The 23,649-nt window shown below is 39.2% G+C and overlaps 1 pseudogene; it reads left to right on the top strand.

Moving 5' to 3' along the window:
* The first annotated feature begins 304 nt into the window (after positions 1–304).
* On the top strand, positions 305–22,915 carry LOC139006338 (ribosomal L1 domain-containing protein 1-like; annotated as a pseudogene).
* Positions 22,916–23,649: the final 734 nt, after the last annotated feature.

A 23,649-nucleotide genomic window follows, 5' to 3' on the forward strand; every position in this document is an offset into this window, starting at 1 on the left:
TCCTTTTGAAGAGATACTCGCCCAGCCTGGCCTGGGGGCCAGCCACCCTGTGGAAGTTAGTCAGGTGTTGCCCATCTTCTTGATGAGTTTCACCTCCTCATCCAGGAAGTGGTTCTCCCGGAAGTCACAGAGCCTGAGGGTCTCCGCAGGTAGAACCCAGGGCAGGTGGATCCTGGTTCAGGTTCCTCTCCAAGGCCATGGTGGCTTCCATGGCATCCTGAGTTTTATCCCACTCATCTTGGCAAGGCTTCAGCACATCCTGGAAGAGAATGCGGCCACGGTGCTGCCTTTGTATCTTTAAGAGATGCCCAGTGCCCTCTCACCTCTTCACCGCCAGCTCCAGGAAGAAGTGGCCCACATCCTGCACTGCCACATCGTCTTGGTTGAAATAGAAGCCCAGAGAGAGGTAAGTGTAGGAGGCTGGCAGATTCAGGTTGGCCAGGCCATTGATGGCAGCCTCCACCTTGGTGGAATAGTTCTGACAAATTTGGGGGCTCATGGATGTTCAACAATAAGGAATTGAGGTCAAAAAACGATGTTGGCTGGTCTCAGAGGCTGAGGATGGATGGCTAAGGTGGTTCCGAAGGTGGTGACTGGAAAAGGGGTTGGAGGGTGGTTAGAAGCTGGAAGAAGGGGCATCCCGGGTCTTTTTCATCCAAACACCGTTGAAGCAAAAGAGAGATCTGGGGACAGAGCACTACCGTAAATGTAGAATTTTAAGAAAGAAAAGTTATGTAGAATTATGAACTATCAATGCACTGGTATTCATCTTCCCAGTATAGTGTTTTATATTCCACCTACTATATTGCAAGCATCATTAGTCTGATAAGCCAATGTTTTAATAACTTATAATTGAATAATATTTTATTATAATGTTGAGCCATAATGTTTTAATTAACAGAAAATTACTGACTTTTAGATTATAACTATCCTAAAAGAAAAAAAAACACAATATAATAAAACTTGTGTATACAAATCTTTAAACATTTTCAATTAAATTTTCTTTACAAATTTCTGTTTTATGTAAAATATCTATACAGAAATTCACATCACATTTTATGTTAAAGTAAATATTTGGGAAGCTTTATCCCATTGGTTCTCAACCTTGGCTGCACATTAGAATCACCTGGGAATCTTTTTAAAATCCTGATTTCTGGGCCTCATCCTCCAGAAATTCTGTTTCTTTGTTATGGGATGGGGCCACAATATTAGTAACAAAGAAACAGAATTTCCGGAGGATGAGGCCCAGAAATCAGGATTTTAAAAAGATTCCCAGGTGATTCTAATGAGCAGCCAAGGTTGAGAACCACTGCTTTAGCCTATTAGCTATCACCATAAATGTATTTCAGGAGGATGTAGCAACGTATTTCTTTTTGGCTTAGAAAAACCTCTCAAATATCACAGTTTCCATAGAAAGAAAATGTAGAAAAATAGTATTGTATATTTTCTAGTTCGGAGAGTGAAAAAATATGATTATTTTCCTAGCCAAATCATACATAGGTTTATTGAAAGGTGAAAGTTTCTATTATAGTATCATAAGACTATAATAATTCCCACTATTTTTAAAGGAAAAGATATTTTATTTTCCTAGTTAATTTGAAATGGTAGTTCATGCAAATGAGAGATAGAAAAAATATCATTTCATGGAATTGGCTTTAGGTTCCAAAAAACATGAAGCATAATAATTACCACATTGCTTTTCAATAATATCCTGAGATATTGTAGTCTATTTAGAGAACCTTTCAGTTCTCTAGAATGGTTCCATTTTTTTCTAGATCTTCCAGAAAAGAAAAACGTTTTCAGAAAATAATTTTTTAAAGCAATTAACATGAGGTCTTGAAATGACATTTTGGAATTTTAACTGCCCTGTGCCTTCAAAAAAAGAAACAAACAAAAAAAATGGAAACCCAAATTGAAGAACTAAAAATGTATTTGATGGACAGAGGTTATAGGGAGACTGGTGACCTGGACTATGCATATTTCTTGTCTGATTATTTTTTTCATATGCACAGTAGGGACTATTAACAATGTGTTGATTAATTTTAGAATAACAGAAAAGTGCAACTATTGTCCTATCTTTTAATTAATTCTTTTCTTGGAATACATCTTATTTGATCTTTCTTTCTAATAGATATGTCCTCTTTGAACCAAAGGCTGTCTGGCCTGAACAATGCCTTATGGAGTTTAGAAAAGAAAGGAAATGTGATATTTCTATCTAGCCTCATTTTGTTTCATGAATGCTCTATTCTATAATGCTTTATTAAGGCTCAAAATTCCAAGATCTGTTTTTTTCTAGCAATTAAAAGATGTTTAACGTGGTGAGATATATTTAATATCTTGAAAGAGTTCTCTGTTTTATCCTGTAGTACAGATTCTCCTTCAAAGAATATGTCTTCCATTTTTGGGTTAAAGTAAATGAGCTAGAGAGATGCTATTCAATGAAGAAAAATTGGATAAATAAATTGAGGAATGGGGAATCATATGCATAATTTATTTAGATATTACTTTTTCTCATAGAGGTCTCATAAAAGGTGATTATTATATTTTATTCTTAAAAATAAATTATTATAAAATGATATCTTAAAATGACAAACAGAATCCATGAATTTGGCCTACATTTAATTTGCAAGTAACACAACAATCAACACTTTATATTAACATGTTACTACAATACAGATAGGAAACCAATGGGTATGCTTTACCCTCACATTTTATAGTTAATCTAAACTTTTATATTATTATATTATATTATTATATTATATTATATTAATTTAATATGAAATACATAGGCAATACACAATAGGTGGGGGGGGAATCATAGCTATGTTTCATTCTATACTTCATAGTTAGTAAATGGTACCATAGCTGAGATAGGGAGACCTTTAGATATGTTGGCCTTATCCATTTTATGCCATGTAACATTTCCTTAGTAATACTGATAAAAATAAAGAACTATGTCTATATGTCCCCTGAATTGTATTAAAGTTTGTAATTCCCAGGTCATAATATAGCTTGAGCTTTAATAAAATGCAAGATGAAACAAGAACATATACTTTGCCTTTTTTCTAAAGTCACAGCATGAGACAGCTTAAACTCTGCAGCTGGATATTTATAGCTGCTTTTCTCTAAATTCTTTATAGTGCTGTAATTGGATGTGCTACATATTAAAATTCACATCTTTTGTGCTGATGTTGTATTAATATATTTTCTCAAGTTGAGCATTCAATTGCAATAACAAATAATATGGAAATATAAAGAGCTCTGTTATCCCAATTTATTTTATTTTTTGCTATCAGTTAAAGGAGAATGAACTTCTCTTTATGAAATAGTCCTCCATGACCTACTAATTCCATATTTCTCCAGTGTCCTCTCTTACTACTCTTGTATATGAAATCTACATTACACTAAAAATCTTATGATTCAATAAGAATTGACTATGATGACACACTGGATGGGGCAATGTTGTAGAAAAAGTAGATATTTTAGATGGATATTTAGAAGGACTGGTATTTAAATAATTGAAAGTAGAATGTAATAGAAAAAAAATATTGAATGATTCCCAAATTTGTATTTTGTTTGACATAGTGAAATAAAGTTCTAGGGGAGTGGAAGTAAAAACTTGGAAATGTTATAGTATCCAGGATCCTACATGATCCCTTATGGTTTTCCTACACCTTACCTGCACCTGTGTAAATAGTTTCTTTATGATCCCCTTCTCCAGTTTGCTTCATCTGTTTCTTGCCAGGACCTTGACTGGTGCAATAATTGGTACCAAAAAGAGGCCCAGGAAGCAGAACTTCAAATTTAGGAAATGAATTGCTCACATATTTAAGGTGTCCTGGGGAGAAATGGGTCATGGGTAATCCATGATGTGTCATTCTGATGACTCAAATGATTACTGATAATGGCATGGGATAAAGTACATGGACAGGTTATGGCATTGGGATATCAAGTGGTTGTAAAAATGACAAAAACACAGATTATAAAATTTTTGCTATGACAAAAACACAGATGATAAGATTTGTGGTGTTATCTGGCTCCATCTAATGGCCCTAGAGCAGTGGTTCTCAACCTGTGGGTCGCGACCCCTTTGGGGGTTGAACGACCCTTTGGGGGTTGAACGACCCTTTCCTAAGACCATCGGAAAACACATATATAATTACATATTGTTTTGTGATTAATCACTATGCTCTAATTATGTTCAATTTGAAATTGGGTGTCAACACAACATGAGGAACTGTATTAAAGGGTCACGGCATTAGGAAGGTCGAGAACCACTGCCCTAGAGAGTATAAATGTAGAAAATGGGCAATTGGAAACTAAAAATATCTGGCATGGATGATCAGGAAGATTAAAGAGAAGTCTTAAAGAAGTCCCTCATTTCCTGTGGCCAGAAGGAAGATATGGGTGACATCCATGTCCAAGGACCAGTTGTGAAGGTTCCAGAGTTCTAACTCAACTAATTTATCAAACCCTGTAGGTCTCTTACAATGATAGGAAAGTATTGATGGGAAGGGGTAGAGTTTTATATCATGAGAAAAGAACATTTGAGAAGCCTGGATGAAACTGAGAATGTTGATGTTCTTCCCATGTCCACCACCAATTACCTAAATATAAGACTAGAAAAAGAAGAACAAACCTTTTCTGTATAAAATAATTTCAATGACTACACTGCCTCACAAACTGAATCTCTCTATTACCCCCTTATTGTTGCTTGGTTAGAGGTAGATGGCTAATAAAGGAAAAAAAATTCCTCATAAATCCACCAGAAAGCAGATTTCTAGAAATAATAGTAACAGTACACCAAAAGAAATGACCACAATTGAATATGCCTCATTACTAGTAGTTTATTTTATTCTATGTAAGTAATTTCTTTTATTTTGGATCTAATTTCTTTAAATCTTCTGCTTCTGGATAAAATCATTCCTGGAAGTCATAATTCAGTCCTCTGGACTGTCTAAAATTGTCTTCACAATGTCTGCTTAAACTCTAAAACCTGTAACCATGGGTATCTCTATATATAAAAGCCTAAGTGACTGGCCAACCGTCCGACCGGTTAGCTATGATGCTCACTGACCACCAGGGGGCAGACGCTCAATACAGGAGCTGCTGAGCTGTGGTGATTTGGCAGCTGCGGTTCTTGGGTGACGTACCCAGAACCAGAGAGGAGGGAGCCCAATTCTGGGGTGTGTCACCTGAGAACCGCCCTCTGGCAATCCGGGACCCCTCAGGGGATGTTGGAGAGCTGGTTTTGGCCCGATTCCTGCAGGCCAGGCCAAGCGACCCCACCGGTGCACGAATCCATGCACCAGGCCTCTAGGATTTCTAAAAAGATTACCTGGTGTAGTCCTTTCAATGAATCTCTGAGACTGGCTCTTTTTTATTTTTATTTTTTGCATGTAGTGTATAGTAGTAAAGCCTTTAAGAAAACATAAGAGAGCCCTAGCCGGTTTGGCTCAGTGAATAGAATGTTGGCCTGTGGACTGAGGGCTTACAGGTTTGATTCTGGTCAAGGGCACATGCCCAGGTTGCAGGGTTGATCCCCAGTAGGGGGTATGCAGAAGGCAGCCGATCAATGATTCTCTCTCATCATTAATGTTTTCTCTCTCTCTCTGAAATCAATAAAAATATATTTAAAAAAACATAAAAAGAAAGAAGAAATTACAAGTCGATGATAAAAATGAAAATAGTCAATTTATTAGAACAACCAAAAATATTAGACTGAGGAAAGATCACCAATAGCCCATAAAGTTAGGTTCCCCTTTACTGATGCTGCAAACAGCATAAGAATAGACACAAAGATGAATGGAAAGTGTAGACTTCAGAAATAAACCAGAAAATGATCAATATTTTTTTGTATAGGTGACAAGATAATTCAATGGTGAAAGCATTATCTTTTAAATAAATAGTGCTAAACCAATAGAATAACGTATTTTTAGAGTATGAGGTCGAGGTGTATCTTTATTTTCTTCCAGAACATGACTAATTATATCAGTATGCATTGTTGTCAAACTCCTTATTCCACACTTGAGTAAATTGTCACATTTGTCATTTATTAAATTCCTAATACAACCTTTTGGATGTTCTACTCTCTACATTGATCTTTTTGTCTTTTCTTATGTTTACCGCAAAACTGTTTTGATTAACATTCTGTGATTTTATGTTAATATTTTTTCAATATTCACTTCTTATAACATAGAAATATAATTTTAAATTCCAAATGAAGATAAACATGCTTATTTTATTAAATTATTATTAGGGTGAATCAATTATGTAAGATTAAAGCATTTCTAAGAGTTTCTGTTTTCTATATTAAATTATAATACAAATACAGTTATATGAATCTTTTAAAAGTTAAACTACTCTTTAAAGCCAGCAGAGGGGGTACAAGGCACTGTTTTACTAGTGAGGAATTAAAAATCATTTTAAAATGTACTTTTACCCATTTATGGAATAAATTTAAGAATTCAAAAAAGTTATTCCTTCAAGTATATTTATTGATCAATAGGTATATAATAAAAATCACCTAGATATTTCTAGGTCCTCCATAAGTCACATGATTTAAAGAACCTAAATTTCTTTTTTAATGAGGAAATTTTTTGGCATAAATTTATGTATAGGATGCAGATAACAAAATTGAAAGAATGTGTAGAGTATAGTAAATGTAATTCTGACTTATTTTTGAAAATCAAATTTGGGAAAAATTCAGAAAAAATAACTGTAGAATACTTAATAAATGTTTTTTATTTTGTCACATCTTTTTGATTACATGAATACAGTTTTCTAATGCCAGTATGCTCTTATAAACAGATGAAAATTCTGAATGAATAAGACTTTTAAATGTTTTTTTGAAGTACCTATTTTTTTAAGTGTAAGAAATTATAAAAAACTAAAAAGTGGCTGACAATTTAGTAGAAACTTATAAATGGGCTAATTTATATTGGACACTTTAAAAAAAGCTGTGTTATTGCAGTGAAAGTTTTTCTCTGCAGCCTGCTGCTGTTTGATATTTACAAATATCAGAATGATGGAGACTGCTATGAGGTGGAAAATGCTTCACTGAACCTCTCAGAAGCAGTAATTCAATCAAACAAAGGTTACAAAAGCCCTGTGGGCCACTTGTTATGTGATAGCAGAGGGTAGACCTGATTTTGTTGTATCAAATATTTTTTTAAGCCAGGAAGCTTGTGTTAAATTTAATGCTCTATCAAGGTAATTCAGTTACTCTGAGTTTGATATATCCATTTCATTTTTGTTCCACATTTTGTTCTGTTTGTTGTCAGTATATATTATCCTCTGAATACACACACAGAGACACACACACGTGCACACACACATATACACACATTTTTGTGTATTTTACACAAGACAATAAATTCTAAATAAAATTAAATATTATAAAGTACAATGTATAAGAATAATTCTAAGTTTTATTTTAAAACTAGTATTTCTCAAACATAAGCACTTTGTAGTACAGCCAGAATTAAATTTTGGAATAAATATCCAGAGTAATATATTTTAACCATCATTGCTGAATTTTCCATGCTTTCATTGTCAAAATATTTTGCCTAAGATAAGCTTTTGAGCTTTGAATTTTGCAAGAAATGTAAATTTAATTATTTTTGAGTTTCTAGTCATCTTTCATGAAAAGTTGTAAGTATTCTTATAAAATATACTCAATTGAAAATAGATCATTACCTGAAAGTGAATTTTATAGAAAAAGACAGATATTTCACTACATGAACTTAATAATATTCACGCATGTTAAAATAAACACAATCAAATGTAAAAGGCAAGCTCCAAAAGGGGGAAGACATTTGTATTATATAGTATAGGTTTCAGATTGCAGAATAAACATTCTCAATTTAATATATTTTTAAAAGCATACATTTCAAAGTATAGACATTTCTTAAGAGAGAAAAATACAAATGATTACTAGATACATGAAAAAATACATTGGCACCAGAAAATGAAAATTTGAACAATGAAGGTTTTTTTTCTTTGTTTTGTTTTTGCCTTTCAACTTGGCAATTAAAAACAATAATATACAGTGTAAAAATTTAGGGAATTCATTACTGATATGTATTTCTAGTAGTGGCTAATAAGATGCAACCTTTCAGGTAGATATTTATCAGTGGGTTTAAAAATGTCCATCCATTTTGACTTGGTAATTCTATCTCAAGAAATTTATCCTAAAGACGTATTCAGAAATTGGCACTTTACATTGACTTTTCCCTTTTGCTTGGAAGGCCTTTTTCGGGTTAAATACATAAGTCACTCCCTTATTACATCCATCTTCAATCAAGTGTCAACTACTCAATAAGGCCTTTCCTAACTGACTTATTTAAATTGCAAATCCCACCATTTCAACCTAAAATCCCTTATATTGCCCCCTTTTTTTTTACTCCTTAGCACATGACACCTTTCAAAATACTCCATTACTTATGTGTTCATCATGTATATTGTTCATTGAAAGCTCAATAAGGACTGAAATCTTTGTCTTGTTTCCTGATCCCTTGTTCCTTCAGTTAAATGGAAGAATATCTGGCACATAGTAGGTGTGTCATTTTTGTTGAATGAATAAGTGAATGTCAAGGATGTTTATTCTAGCATTATTTATGAAAACAAAATTTAAAAATGGGAAAATTCTTTTGTCTGGGGATTGTTAAATAAATCAGAGTCTTTTTACATGCGTATTAATTACCCAGGGTTGTTAAAACAAATTACCCCTAAGTGAGTAGTTTAAAACAGTAGAAATTATTTATTTTCTCATAGTTCTGGAGGCCAGAAGTCTGAAACCAAGGTGTTGGCAAAATTGGTTCCTTCTGGAGACGCCGAGGCAGAATCCATTCCATGCTTCCTAACTGTAGTGACCCCTGGCAGTCCTTGTTGCGTCACTATTCCTCCATCTTCATATTACCTCTCTGTGTCTCCTTTCCATCTATTCTCGCATAAACATACTTGTCATTGGACTTAGGGCCCGTCTTGATCCAGGATAATCTCATCTCAAAATCCCTCGTTTAGTCGGCAAAAAAACCTTTTCCCCAAATAGGGTCTCATTCACAGGTTCAAAAACATATCTTTGGGGAGAGGGGTTTCCATTCAATACACTGTAATAGGTTACATTGTAACAGTGCTATTAAGAATTTTAGTTTGGTTATTGTTTAAAGTCTTGAGAAATTTTCATGATGTAATGTCCAATTAAGAAAGGATAATGCAACACACAGAGTAAATAACTTAATTTTACTTAAATTTGTGAATTCAAAGTATTCAATGTTAATGCTGGGATTCTGGTTGGTAGGAATACAGGTGCTTTTTCTTTTCATAATTTCCAGAGTTTTAAAAAATTTCTATGAAGAAAATATATTTTAATTTTTATATTTACAATCATCATATTATGAGAAAAATGAATACAGATTAAATAGAAACAGCCTTTATAAATGACTTATTGGAAAGTAAGAAAAATTTAAGTTTCAGAATGACACAGTGATTAATCATCTCTTTTAGATCTACACCATTAGGTTTACCCTCATGAAATTGTTGGGCCAATATGCTCAAGAGAATGTGAAATCATTTGTCCCTAGAGATTTTCTAGAAAAGATAAGAGAATCATTCCATTGGAAAGTTTAGAAATCCCCCTTTCTGAGAATAACAGAGTGGAACTAATGTACCCTTAAGCTCCCTTGTAGTCTTATGAGTCTGTCAGTTTTTGCATATTGAACATTTTGATTTATCGAAGGCAAATTAAATAGAAAGTTCTCATCATCTTTTCTTGACTCTGTTTTGCTAGCTTTTAAAATTTGACACTCTTATGCTCACTTTTGGGGATCCTGCCATTTTTTCTTATCATCAAGTAATTAAATTAAACAGGTATTCAACGAGTGCTCCTCCTGTGCCAAGCACTGTAACCAGTGAGTTAGATTTGGGAGGATATCAGCCCTGAGTTTAGGAGCAGATCTTTTTCACAGGGGTCTTGTGCTTGGGCTTTCTGAAGAACCAATACCCCTTGGGTGCGGTATATCAGCTTCATTGCGCATACCTGGCCACTTCCTCAGAGCAAGACTCTACACCAGGGACCAGACTGTGGCAGGTTTGGATGGGAGCCTGGGAGGGAATTGTTGCGAAATTAACTGTCATTGAGATTCTGGGGTCTTGTCCTCCTTTACTCACATCTTGATTGACTGGTGTTGGCTAGGGTTTGGGACCTCAGGAATTTCCCAGGTGAAACCTGAAACTGGCCCCCATACGGAGTGCTAGGAGAGAAAGAGGCAGGCAACTCCGTATTGGTAGGTGGCAGGTTTAATAAGCAAGGAACTCACGTAGCAGCCTTTTCTTGGGTGGGCACAAGATGAGGTGATCTCCACACCCACCTGCCAGAATCTAAAAAGTTTACATAGAAGCCTTAACTGGGTTCAGAAACAAATACCATCCAGACGGTCTCAACAACACACTGTTCTCTACAGGCTATATTCTTGAATGTGGTTTTTACGGTGGAAACTGTGTGCAGAAGGTACATTTTAATAACAAAGGAGGGGCAAGGAGACTTGAATGCCTGGGTCCAGCTGGAGAGTCCACTAGTGGTCACATCCTTTCGATGATCTCCTCCAGCACTCCAGGGCCTATGTGGAAAAACTATGTAGAAGCTTATTTCCCAAGGTAATCAATTGGGCCATAACCATTAGACAATTCTGGGAGGAAAGTAAAGATAGAGAGTTAAAATAAATGATTAGTGAATTATTCCCCTTTTAATATTTTAATTCTCATGGTTAAATCCTATTTTATGCAGTTTATAGTGTTTTGACCAGTGGTATTTAAGAGATTGTCCTAAGACATAAAGTACAATAAAGTCAAAATAACTTTTAAAAAGATACTTTTGAATTTATTAATAAACATGAATTCATTGAAGCAAGGAAGAACTTGATTTGCAAAACTTATCTATATCATCGAAGGCATAGATGAAAGCAATTTTGTAAATTTGCTTAATTGTTCTGTCCTGCTGTGGACATTAGCCAGGATTAGGCCTTTTAGCACCAACATGAACTCTTCCATTTGAATCTAATTCAAAAGAAGATACCTCTAGGAATTTAACAATCCTTTCCGTTACCTTGAAAATCTACCTATGTAGCTCTAGGGGGAATCTATTGGGTTGCCTCTCAAAAAGTCCATTTCTCCAAAAGCCTTTAACACATCAATGATCCAGAGAAGCTACTTGTATCAAATGACATTTAAACTGGGGAAAAAGAGCCACTTCCTCTTCCCATCCCTGTGGGTGACCACGGGGCCCCGGAAGCCACACCTCAGCCTCCCAGTGTCAGTCAGCCATGCCTGGGGAAAACAAGGACGTTTCTGCGAATGTTCTCTTTTGCGCTCATTCTGTGTTCTTTTCACTCACCTCAGATAAGGTTTGTAAATTATAACAGGGAAAGCTACATTTTAAGTTAGATAGACTGAGTTGTTGGCATGCAGTCTCTCATACATAGCTTCTGGAAGCGAGACAGGCATTTTACCAGAGGAAGCAAGACAGAGACTAAGCCTCTTACTTCCAGGCTCATGTGTTTTCTAAGGGTTAGGGTGCTTTACTAGGTTAATTTTAGAAGAAGCATGATTGCTTCTACCCAGGGATTAAAAACAGTGAACTGTATTTGTTTTTATAATATTTATCACATGTCTGACTCATCAAAGAATTTCAATAACATTCTCTTCAGTGGACCTAGGTTCAATTCCCAGCAGTGTCAACTAGACCTGGGCTAGCCATTTAAGGTCCCTGAGGTTCATTTTCTCTATTTTGTAAAATGGATAGAAAAACATTGCTAGTGCTCCCTTTTGAGGAAAAAAAGAGGCTAAAGTTAATAAATATATATTTAAGCTGTGGCCTTGTGTGAAAAAACAGTTATTACTGTGTATACATGCTAAATGTGTTTATAGGTAACTGTATATTTTAATGTTGAGGTTATGAGGAGAGGTTAAAAGAGGTTGTTGGAATACCCAATTTGAGTCCCAATAGAGATATTGGTGCTTTCTATGTCTGTCATTTTACCAGAGTTAAATTTCTTCATAGCACTTATATCCTATATTTTTGTTTGTTTTAAAATATTTTTCTAATAAACTAATAGCATTTACTAAAATTACCCAGCTGAACCCCAGGCACTTAAAACAACATCTGGCACCCAGTAGACACTCAGATATTTTAAAAAATAAATTAATGCCACTACATGGCAGAGAACCAGTCACATGGGTCTCTGTCACTATCTGTGCTGGTCAGTATTTTTGACCCTACTTGAGATTAGACATATGAATGATAAGAAAATCACAATTTTTATATCCTATTCAAATAGATAAGAAAATTATTTTAAAATACTGTGTATGGGCAAGTGTTTTGCTACTGAAAATTAGAGGATTATGCAGGAAGATATAATTATTAAATCAAAAATTTATGGTAGGCAATATGCTTTACCTCAGATCATTATGCTTAACCTTTGTGTAATTAATATCATATTCTTATTTGTTACACTTTCTAGGAAACAGATTTTAGTATTCTTTTGATATTAAAAAACATTATTGGCTCACCTACTGAAAGAAACAGTTTTAAATGGGATATTATAAATATATAATAAAATCTTATCATTAATCAGTATATCCAAATATTGTTTCATGTTTATTCAAGCATAACTGAAGTAGTTGGCATATTTTTGGCAAGTCTTGGCTAATTACTTTATCTTTTCAGAAATGTTTAAACCAAACTGACAGTTTGGTCTATCTGACAGCCTCTATTCACAATTGTCTCATTTTTTCACAATATGAACCAAATTATTTTCTTGCACATAAAGTTAATAATAAAAAAAGGGTTTTCTACCATAATGATTACTTTGCAACTTGAGAATGTGGGGAAGCATTGTAGTTGTGCTCAAGGACATGAATAATTGATATGACATGTTCCTGGGAGAATCATTTTAAGGACTTTAGAAACTTTTTGTTTTATATTCTACTTTCTCTGGTAGACATAATTTACATTTCTTTCTGAATCTGAACATTTTTGTTTGTTTGATTTGAACACTTTTAAATGCTTTCTGTCTTCTATTTCTCTCAATACCATTATATATTCTAATATTTTGTTCTCTGGTTGATGTAAATTCTGTTTTAATATTTTAAATATTACATAGGGTTGCTTGATCATTTTGGTAATTTCTCAGTTTTTTAAAAAACCTGTTATAGTGTGTTTGTTTGTTTCTGTAATAACAGAACACTTTAAAATTGACAATTTATTTTCATTGATATTCACTTACATGAATAGAATTCAATTTTTTAACATTGAGAAAAATATCCAAAATTATCTAATACCATCATATTCCTTTCTTTAATATTGTAATAGTAATTCCAAATTCAAAATAATTTTATGTATAGAATGTTTTGTGTAGGGGATATAAAATAAGGCCCAGTAATGTGAGGAACTATTTCAGTACTATATTGCATTAGACTCTATATTTATTTTACTTGATAGAGAAATAGTAAAGAAATATTTAGTATCATTGCCTTAATTAAAATTCTGTTGATTGCAAACAACATAAACCAACTGGAATGAATTTACAAAAACTAGGAAATGTAATCATAGACATTGAGTTATCTAATGAAACACAAGGGCAACTAGGGCTCCCAAATGACTGGAGTCAAGATTAAGAAAACCACCAGGACACCTAGTTATAATCTGTCACTTTTCTCTGTTTTGTTTTGAGTATCTGTGTCACTTTTTCTTTCTTTGTAGACTGGCTTCTTCTGCTTCTCTATGACTATGATGGAAAAACGGTTATTCAAGTACCAAGTTTATATCAACATTGCTTCACCTACTCTAACCGGCTGTCTATGACCTTCAATTGCAAGTTCTTGATAAAGCGTTCTTTATAAATTTGGCTTTGAAAAAAATTGTGGTAATTATTAATGCTGTTCACCAACTATTTCTTTCCACCTTGGAAGCATGTGATAGGATTGCACTTCCTAGCTCCATTGTAGTTGGGGGAGACCATGTGACTTATTCTGGTCAATGATGTGTGAGCAGTTGTGACGTGTGTCATTTAAATAGCAGTAAGAGGCTCTCTAGAGTGTGCTGTTCATCTGCTTTGATGATGAGCAATGTTACATTTAATGGCTACTCATCAGCTTGAGTTCCTAAAGAAGATATGCCTCAGCATCCCTCAATGGAACAAGAAATAAACCTTTTTTGTTTTAAATTACTGAGATGTTATGGTTGTTTGTTATCTCAGCACATAGCCAAGCCTGTCTTGACTAATACATGAATATACCTGGAATTGTATTCTGTTTGCAATATTTTCATGTGAATTTGATCTGTCATTTAAAACTCCTCTCCAGGCCACTGCTTTATTCCTGTTTGCCCTACACTCGCACCTTTTCCTGTCCTTGGCTCAGTACCCATTTTCTTCTATCATTCTGTGTTGCTGTTTTAAAAATTCTCAGAAAACACATAGAGCATTAAAGTGTGTTGGAATAATCATTGGCCTAGGAGTTAGAAGATATGCATGCATTTTTTTACTTATTATTCAGCTATGAACTATAGCATTTTATAATTTTGAAACTCAGTATATATACAGGTGTGGGCTACAAGGGATCAATGGGGGAAAAGGAGGGGCATCTGTAATACTTTCAACAATAAAGATTTTTTAAAAAGTAAATGAACATATTATACTCTCTTGTGCCTCAATTATAGTGTATAAGGAGTAAAGCACTATAGTATACTAGTACATATTTAAGTTATTGCTATCTATCTATCCATCCATCAGTCATCCTATCTAATAAAAGAGAAACATGGTAATTAGCTGTATGACCGCTACCCTTCCCATTGGCTAATCAGCAAGATATGCAAATTAATCGCCAGCCAAGATGGCGGCTAATTTGCATATGTCGGCTCCAAGCCATGGACTGAGGCTTTAGGCCTGGGTAAGGGAGGATCCAGCCAGCGATCGTTGAGCCAGCGATGGTTGATGGCGGCGATGGCGGGGGAACCGGGGTGGAGCCAGCCAGCGATCCTTGATGTCGGCGGCGGCAGGGAGCTGGGGGTGCCCTGGCCCAGGCCTAAAGCCTTGGCCAAGAGGCTTTAGGCTTAGGTCGGGAAGGAGCCAGCCAGCGATTGGCTGTGGCGGGAGCTGGGGGTCCCTGGTCCAGGCCTAATGCCTCGGCCAGAGGCTTTAGGCTTAGGCCGGGAAGGAGCCAGCCAACGATTGTTGATGGCGGCGGAGGCGGGCAACCAGGGCGGAGCCAGCCAGCAATCAGCTGCGGCAGGAACTGGGGGCCCCCGGTCCAGGCCTAAAGCCTTGGCCAGAGGCTTTAGGCTTGGGCCGGGGAGGAGCCAGCCAGCAATCGTCAATGGTGGCAGCGGCGGTGGTGGCGGCGGCGGGGATCTGGGGGTGCCCCGGCCCAGGCCTAAAACCTCGGCCTGAGGCTTTAGGCTTGGGCCAGGGAAGAGCCAGCCAGCGATTGTTGATGGCTGTGGTGGCAGGGAGCTGGGGGTACCCCGGCCCAGGCCTAACGCCCCGGCCAGAGGCTTTAGGCTTGGGCCGGGGAGGAGCCAGCCAGTGATCCTTGATGGTGGTGGTGGCTGGAACCGGGGCACAGCTAGCCAGCGATCCTTGATGGCCACGGCGGCTGGGAGCTGGGGGTGCCCTGGCCCAGGGCTAACGACTCGCCAGAGGCGTTAGGCCTGGGCAGGGGCCAAACCAGCAATTGGTGTGAACTACAGAGGAAACACCTTTTCTGACTGCTGATTGGTTAAGCTCCCTGTATGCCACTAGTAATATTCTTAGTAACTTGGGTAATAAGAGTCCAAAAAGTGATCTAGGGTTTTTTTTTATCACACTCCTGTAGAAAAAAAGGAAGGTCTGCTGCTGGAGGGTTAAGAAATGTCATATCCTGTCCTAGCCGGTTTGGCTCAGTTGATAATGCCTCGGCCTGCCCAACGCAGATTCTGGGTTCAATTCTGACCAAGGGCATGTACCTAGATTGCAGGTTCCTCCCTGGCTCTGGCCCAGGTCAGGGCTCATGCATGAGGCAACCAATCAAAGTGTTCCTCTCACTTTGATGTTTCTCTCTGTCTTTCCCTTTCTCTTCCACATTCTCTAAAAATCAATGGAAACATATCCCCAGGTGAGGATAAAGAAAGAAAGAAATGTCATATCCTATGAAAGACACATCTTGAAAATGCCTAAAGAAAGTTGTCATTTTTTCATGGTAAAGGGACTGGAGTCCGTTTTGATGAAAACACCTTGGTGGCTGTGGTGACTGGCAGTGGCTGCAACAGTGCGGTGATGGGGCTGGTGCCTTCCCCTGATCAGCCCAGTCGACTCCCACAAAGGGAGGCCAGACTGTGGCTTAGGCCCGCTCCCCAAGGGGAACAGGGAGCACGTAGTAGGACATCCCCTAGGGCTCCCAGTATGTGATAGGGGGCAAGCTGGGCTGAGGGAACCCCCTCCCCAGTGCACAAATTTTTGTGCACCAGGCCCCTAGTCTATATATATAAAAGCCAAGTGACTGGAACACTGGACGACTGGAATGACCAGAATGATTGGTTGCTTTGATGCGCACTGCGGCCCCAATTGCCCCCCCACCCCGATCAGGAGCAGGGCCAGCTGGCCAACTGCCCACAGCCCTCTTCCCAGCCAGCCCTGCCCCCGATCAGCCCACCCCCACCCTGATTGGGGGCGGCACCAGCAGGCCAACCTCCCACGGCCCTCGCCCCTGGCTGGCCCGGCCCCAATTGGCCCCAATCAAGGGTGGGCTGGCCAGACCCCACCCATGCATGAATTCGTGCATCAGGCCTCTAGTCCTATATAATAATAGAGAAACATGGTAATTAACCATAACTTCGCTACCCTTCCCATTGGCTAATCAGCAAGATATGCAAATTAACTGCCAACCAAGATGGCAGCCGGCAGCCAGGCAGCTTGAAGTGAACGGGATGCTTGCTTGCTTCAGTGACAGACGAAGCCAACGTTCCCCGCCTGCTGCTGCTGGGCTCTGAGCTTGCAGTTTAAGAAACATTGTTGCAATTATAGAAGCTAAAAAAACCCAGAAACCTGCTTTCAGCCAGCCTGGCCTCAGAGCTGGAGTTGAAACAGTGTTTCGATTATAGAACCCAAACAAACCAGATACCTGCTTTCAGCAGCCGAGGTCTCAGAGCTGGAGCCGAGCCTCAGAGAGAAAGCTGGCTCTCAGTTCCAGTGACAACCATAGAAGGTAAATAAATCCCAGAATAAAAGAAAAAAGAAAACAAGGACAGGTTGGGAGCTTCAGTTGCCCGCCAGCCTGAAAACGGCCCTCAGCCCCTCACCCAGACTGGCCAGGCACCCAAGTGGGACCCCCACCCTGATCCAGGACACCCTTCAGGGCAAACCAGCCGGCCCCCATGAGTGCACCAGGCCTCTATTCTATATAGTAAAAGGGTAATATGCCTCCCAGCACCAGGATCAGTGGAGCCTCGAGGCCTCCCGAACCTGAGGTCAGTGGAGCCATGAGGCCTCACGCCCCAGGATCAGCAGAGCCACAAGGCCTCCTGGCACCAGGATCAGCAGAGCCTCCCAACACCGGGATCAGCAGAGCCACGAGGCCTCCCAGCACTGGGATCAGTGGAGCCGTGAGGCCTCCTGGCCCCTGGAGCATCATGACAGGGGGCAGAGCCCAAACCCCCTGATCGCCCTGCGGCTCTGTGTGTGACAGGGGGCGGGGCCACAACCTCCCTATCAGCCCTGCTCTGTTCGTGACAGGGGAAGGCACCCCAACCCCCTGATCAGCCCTGCTCTGTGTGTGACAGGGTGTGGTGCCCCAAACCCTCCGTGGGCCCTGCTCTGTGTGTGATGGGGTGGAGGTGCAACCTCCCATTGGCCCTGCCCTGAGTGTGACAGGGGGGAGTGCCCCAACCCCCTTATCGACCCTGCTCTGTGGGTGACAGGGGGCGGCGCCCCAACCCCCCTGATGGGCCCTGCTCTGTGCGTGACAGGGGGCAGCGCCCCAACCCCCTAATCGGCCCATGCTCTGTGTGTGACGGGGTGGTGCAGCAACCTCCCCATCGACCCTGCCTTGAGTGTGACAGGGGGCGGCGCCCCAACCCCCTAATTGGCCCTGCTCTAAGCCCGACCAGGGGCTGCACCTAGGGATTGGTCCTGTTCTCTGCCACCCTGGAGCGGGCCTTAGCCAGCACGTCGTTATCTCCCGAGGGGTCCCAGACTGTGAGAGGGCACAAGTGGGGCTGAGGGACACCCCCCCCCCCCCCCGCCAGTGCACAAATTTTTGTGCACCGGGCCTCTAGTTTTTATATAAATTTCTTAGGTGTGTTTTCCTAAGGCATAGCTGGGCATAGTTTTACTTGCTAAGTTTAACTAATGAATATACAAGTGTATAAATTCTTAAACAATGGTAACGACATGTGACAAATTAATAGTGATCTCTTTTCAATACTTTAATTGCTTTAAAACTTTTGTTTTTTCTGGATTTCTTATATTATGTTTCAACATAGTGATTAAAGGAAATGATAATTCTAGTCCCAACTTCAGGGCACTATGGATAATGTCCAGGTAGTGATTTAACTATGTTGCCCATTGGATGCCAATACTAGCACTAAGTTATTCCCGTGTAGCTCTGTTTCTGGTTAGACAGGAGGATTTATTAGTCATGTGTACTGGTGGGAGATTTGGGAGACAGACACAATCTTTCTGTCCCCTTCAAATATTGTTCTGTGAGAAACAAGGTCGTGGAGATGGGAGGTGCTTCTCAGGCTCCATTCTCGAGCTTCTGGTGTTGAGAGGCACAGATGTAGCCGTAGTAATGGTGGCTTCTTATTGTCAGCATCCAGACACCCTCTGCAGTCACAGCATATGCTCTTAAAATCTGTTTTCCAGTAGAGGACTCTGAGGTGGTAATTCCCTAGTAGCTCACTTCTGTCCTGGTCTTTATTTCTGGAGGCCCATTTCAGAGCTTGCTCCTGTACCTTCTCAATGATTCTGTAAGAACCTAACCTGTATTTAATTTATTCTTACATAAAATATCTAGCGCAGTGGTTATTAAACTTTAGTGTGCCTCAGAATGACCTGGTAAACTTGTCATAGATAACATGGCTCCACTCCCAGAATTTCTGATTTATTAGATATGGAGGTAGGATCCAAGAATATTGACATATAATAAATTCCCAGATTGCTGATCCAGAGACCATACTTTGAGAACCATTGATCTAGAGCAGTGGTCGACAAACTGCAGCTCGGCAAACCACGACTCGCGAGCCACATGTAGCTCTTTGGCCCCTTGAGTGTGGCTCTTCCAGAAAATACTGGCTCTTCCACAAAATACCGACTTCTGCGCATGGGCCACGAAGTTTCAATCTCACTGTACGTGCGTGCCCGCACGTGGTATTTTTTTTTTTTTATTGATTTTTTACAGAGAGGGATAGATAGTTAGAAACATCAATCAGCTGCCTCTTGCATACCTCCTACTGGGGATATGCCCACAACCAAGGTACATGCTCTTGACCGGTATCGAACCTGGGACCTTTCACTCCATCCATTGAGCCAAACCGGTCAGGGCGCCGCACGTGGTATTTTGTGGAAGAGCCACACTCAAGGGGCCAAAGAGCCGAATGTGGCTCGTGAGCCGCAGTTTGCCAACCATGGATCTAGAGTGCTTTGTTTCCTACTCAGCAACTGTAATGAAGCAGGCCTTGTCCCAAAATATATGAAATAATCCAGGACAGTCACAATTGTGTCTCAAAATTTCATTATTTGGGTTCATAATGAAGTAATGATTCCCACATGGAGAATATTAATTGGATTTACAATAAAATGTTTAATAAGAGGTGTTAGTACAGATTTAATAATTAGTAAAATATGTGAGAATGGCTTATGTTGAGTATATATATTTTATTCTTTGGAATAAAGCCTGTTTGGGTGATGTCATCTATATATATAAAAGGCTAAATGGACAGCTGACCAGTAGTTATGATGCACAATGACCACCAGGGGACAGACACTCAACACAGGAGCTGCCGAGCAACAGCAACTTTGCAGAGTGCCCTCTCACACTCCGGGATCCCTCGGGGATGTCTGACTTCTGGTTTCAGCCAGATCCCCGCAGGCCAGGCTGAGGGACCCCACCTGCCCGAAGGACCCTGCTCACTCCACAGATGCTCTTCAAGCCCCGGCACCACCCCAGGTGCGGCCAGCCGGGGAGGAACCACGGGAGGTTGGCTCCAGGGCATGTTGGCCCATCTTGCCCAGTCCCACCCCCCGCTGGCCACCTTCTAATTAATTTCCTTTCAATGTGCACAAATCCGTACATCAGGCCTCTAGTATAGCATAACATTATCATACAGCAACATATATCTCATATACCTTCCCGCCCTCATACCCCATCTGAATATCAGCTCAGGATAGAGAAGTAATACTTTTATCACTATAGAACTTTTCTGTACATTCCGTTTTGAAAATAGAGGCTTAAACTAAACTACCATTTAAATTTAATGATTATATTTTTATACTGCTTATATAGAGAATCTTATTTTAATTTTAGCTTAGTCATCTATTTTACTTCATTTAGCTCAATATTTTTACATAAAAGATTTTGAGGCCCAAAGATATAAGCACGTGGAAAAAAAGTTGAAGCTAGCATCTAAATCTTTTAATACTTGTTCTTTTTTTTTTTTCCCATTACTACTATCAACTTTCTGTCTCTGGAGTGTGGACCTCATGTTATGTGTGCATTCAAATCAGCAATGGAAAATTTTGCCATACTTGAAACAAAAGTTAAAAAATACATTACTGTGAAATACATTGCCAAACCCATGCTGATGTTTAATACTTAAATAACAACCAGAGATCACTAGTTGCTACCAATTTTTAATTTTTTTGTTTAAAGTATAATTTTATTCTATTTTAAGTTCTTTGATTCTTAGAAATAAATAATATATTTGGATGTCATCCAATATCTCCCTATGAATTAAACTCCCTTATGCTATAATCATGTTATTTAATCAAAAATTAGCTTCCTGCCAGAGTGGCTTGTTAAGGATTTGCTAATTTCAACTTTCTTCTCTGAAACTTAATGAACACAGCGGGCAACAGCTCCTTTCCCCAGTTCTCAGATACCAAAATATATTTTGGATTTTTATTATTTTCTCCAGATTTATTACTTTTCAAAATCACCTTTTAAAACAATAACTAAAGCAATTAAAAGAGAGAAACAACTCACCATTAATTGAGTATTCTTGAGGCTATGCTATTTTTAATCAATTTAGGATAATTTCAACCTCTTCTAATTTGATTTTATATCCAATTAAAATATATAACAATTGGGATTTTTCTAATTCAGTCTAGCCTCCTGGGCAACTCATTTCTTCTCTGTTGTCAGCTCTGGTCCATGGAAAGCATCCTTCCAAGGCTACTTCCTGATTTACCAGAAACCTAGTAAAATTCTCTCCTGGAGTTGTGATATAATTTAAAACTTAGGTTGCAAATTGGACACCTAATCTTATAATTTAGTGCAGTTTGAAGAGATGAAACAAGTCTCTACAAAATCATTTTTTATTTAGTATTGATTAGGTGATTGATAACTGTCAAAACTGGGAACAGAGGGTTTACTGTAACAGTCTCTCTACATTTGCATATGATGAAATTTTCTGAAATAAACGTTTTTAAAAACGTTTAAAAAAGAGAGGCAGTGGAAGCTCTGCTGGCACATTACAGGTCCAGGAAAAACGCTAATGGGCTGCTTTTGAATGAGAAGGAAACCTTTTATTTTTAATGGTGGCATTATGGAAAATTCCAAGAAAAGAACTGAGGGTCAGATTGTCCTTGCCTCATGGTACCTGGTCAGATTTAGCATATATCTGTTTATTTACGAAGGATGAACCCAATGTAACTCCTAAAAAGACAGAATGTTTTTATAAGAAGCTTTTGAATAAGCATGGAATTAAATCCATTTCTCAGGTGATCCCTCTCCAAACTTTAAAAAGGAGTATAAAACCCATCAGGGCAAGTTCTGCCTGGTGGGGAGCTTTGATTTCTTCCTTACTGACTGATACAAGTATCAGGTGGCTCTTACCCTCGCACCACGGGAGACATTTCTGTAAGAGAAAGGAAGTTCCAGCTCCTGTAAACCTTCAAGCCAAAAATCTCTCCAGAGATATCAACAAATCGATATGCAGAACTGTTTTAAACTTCTCTAAACGTGGTTCTTGCATCACTTCAGCACTATATGCATCGGTCACACTGGAATGCACGCTCAGCACATCGAGAACATGTTGCTGTCTGGAGAAGGCTTGCCCAAGCGAACTCTTGTACATGAAAACCCAGAAATCGGTTACCCTTCCCATCTTTTCTTCATTTGTCAGCAGTCAGATGAAGTCAAAAGAATGTGCACTCCTGGTGAAAAGAAAAAAGAAGCAAAGAAAATACAGACACAAAAGGAACATAATGAAAAATAAAAGGAGAAGAAAAGAGACAGAAGAATTATGAAACAGGCTAGAAAGTTTGCATCAATCCTAACTACAGAGAAGGCTGCTCCTAAAATTAGTGTTTCTCCAGAGAAGGATCCTGGACCCCAGAAGAAAGAGGCCCCCGCAAGCCTGAAAAGAAAGAGACCCACAGAATAAAAGCCCCAAATAAAGTACAAGACAAATCCGGAGACGAAATTCCATTACTGGTCCCAGTAGAAAAAAACTCCCAGCAAAGAAAACGTGGGGGTACAAAACATGCCACAGAAAGAAGTCTCCAAAAGAGAGTCCTGTCCCAACACATCTCATGGGAAGAAGAGAAAGACCTTCGGAGCAGAGGCCAAGATCGAAGGGAAGAAGGGTAGAGGCCCAGGGAAGAAGGGTAGAGGCCCAGGGAAGAAGGGTAGAGGCCCAGGGGAGAAGGGTAGAGGCCAGTGATGGCGAACCTTTTGAGCTCGGCGTGTCAGCATTTTGAAAAACCCTAACTTAACTCTGGTGCCGGGTCACATATAGAAATTTTTTGATATTTGCAACCATAGTAAAACAAAGATTTATATTTTTGATATTTATTTTATATATTTAAATGCCATTTAACAAAGAAAAATCAACCAAAAAAATGAGTTCGCGTGTCACCTCTGACACGTGTGTCATAGGTTCGCCATCACTGGTAGAGGCTCAGGGGAGAAGGGTAGAGGCCCAGGGAAGAAGGGTGGAGGCCCAGGGAATAAGGGTAGAGGCCAAGGGAAGAAGGGTTGAGGCCCAGGGAAGAAGGGTTGAGGCCCAGGGAAGAAGGGTGGAGACCCAGGGGAGAAGGGTGGAGGCCCAGGGGAGAAGGATATAGGCCCAGGGAAGCAGGGTAGAGGCCAAGGGAAGAAGCCAAGAATCAAAGAAGAGGTAGAAAAGGAGATAAACTCTCTGCTGGGGAAAAAGACCCAAGAAAGATGCCCAAAAAGCCAGAGGCCAAGTTTTTCCCTACGGCTAAAAATCTGCTAAAAAATCTCCCCACACCCTCAAACAATGGCCTCAGTCGATTTAAATTCAGTGACTCAAGCCTGGAGAGCTTTTGAAAAATACTTGGGTCTTGACCTCTGTCACTACCTTCTCCAAGAGTGAGGCCTAGACTTAAATATGTTTAAAACTTCCACAAGTAATTCCGCTATATGTTCATGGGT

Source organism: Myotis yumanensis, unplaced genomic scaffold, assembly GCF_028538775.1.
Source record: "Myotis yumanensis isolate MYYU_CA2020_CCGP unplaced genomic scaffold, mMyoYum1.0.hap1 SCAF_3, whole genome shotgun sequence".
Taxonomy (NCBI): Eukaryota; Metazoa; Chordata; class Mammalia; order Chiroptera; family Vespertilionidae; genus Myotis; species Myotis yumanensis.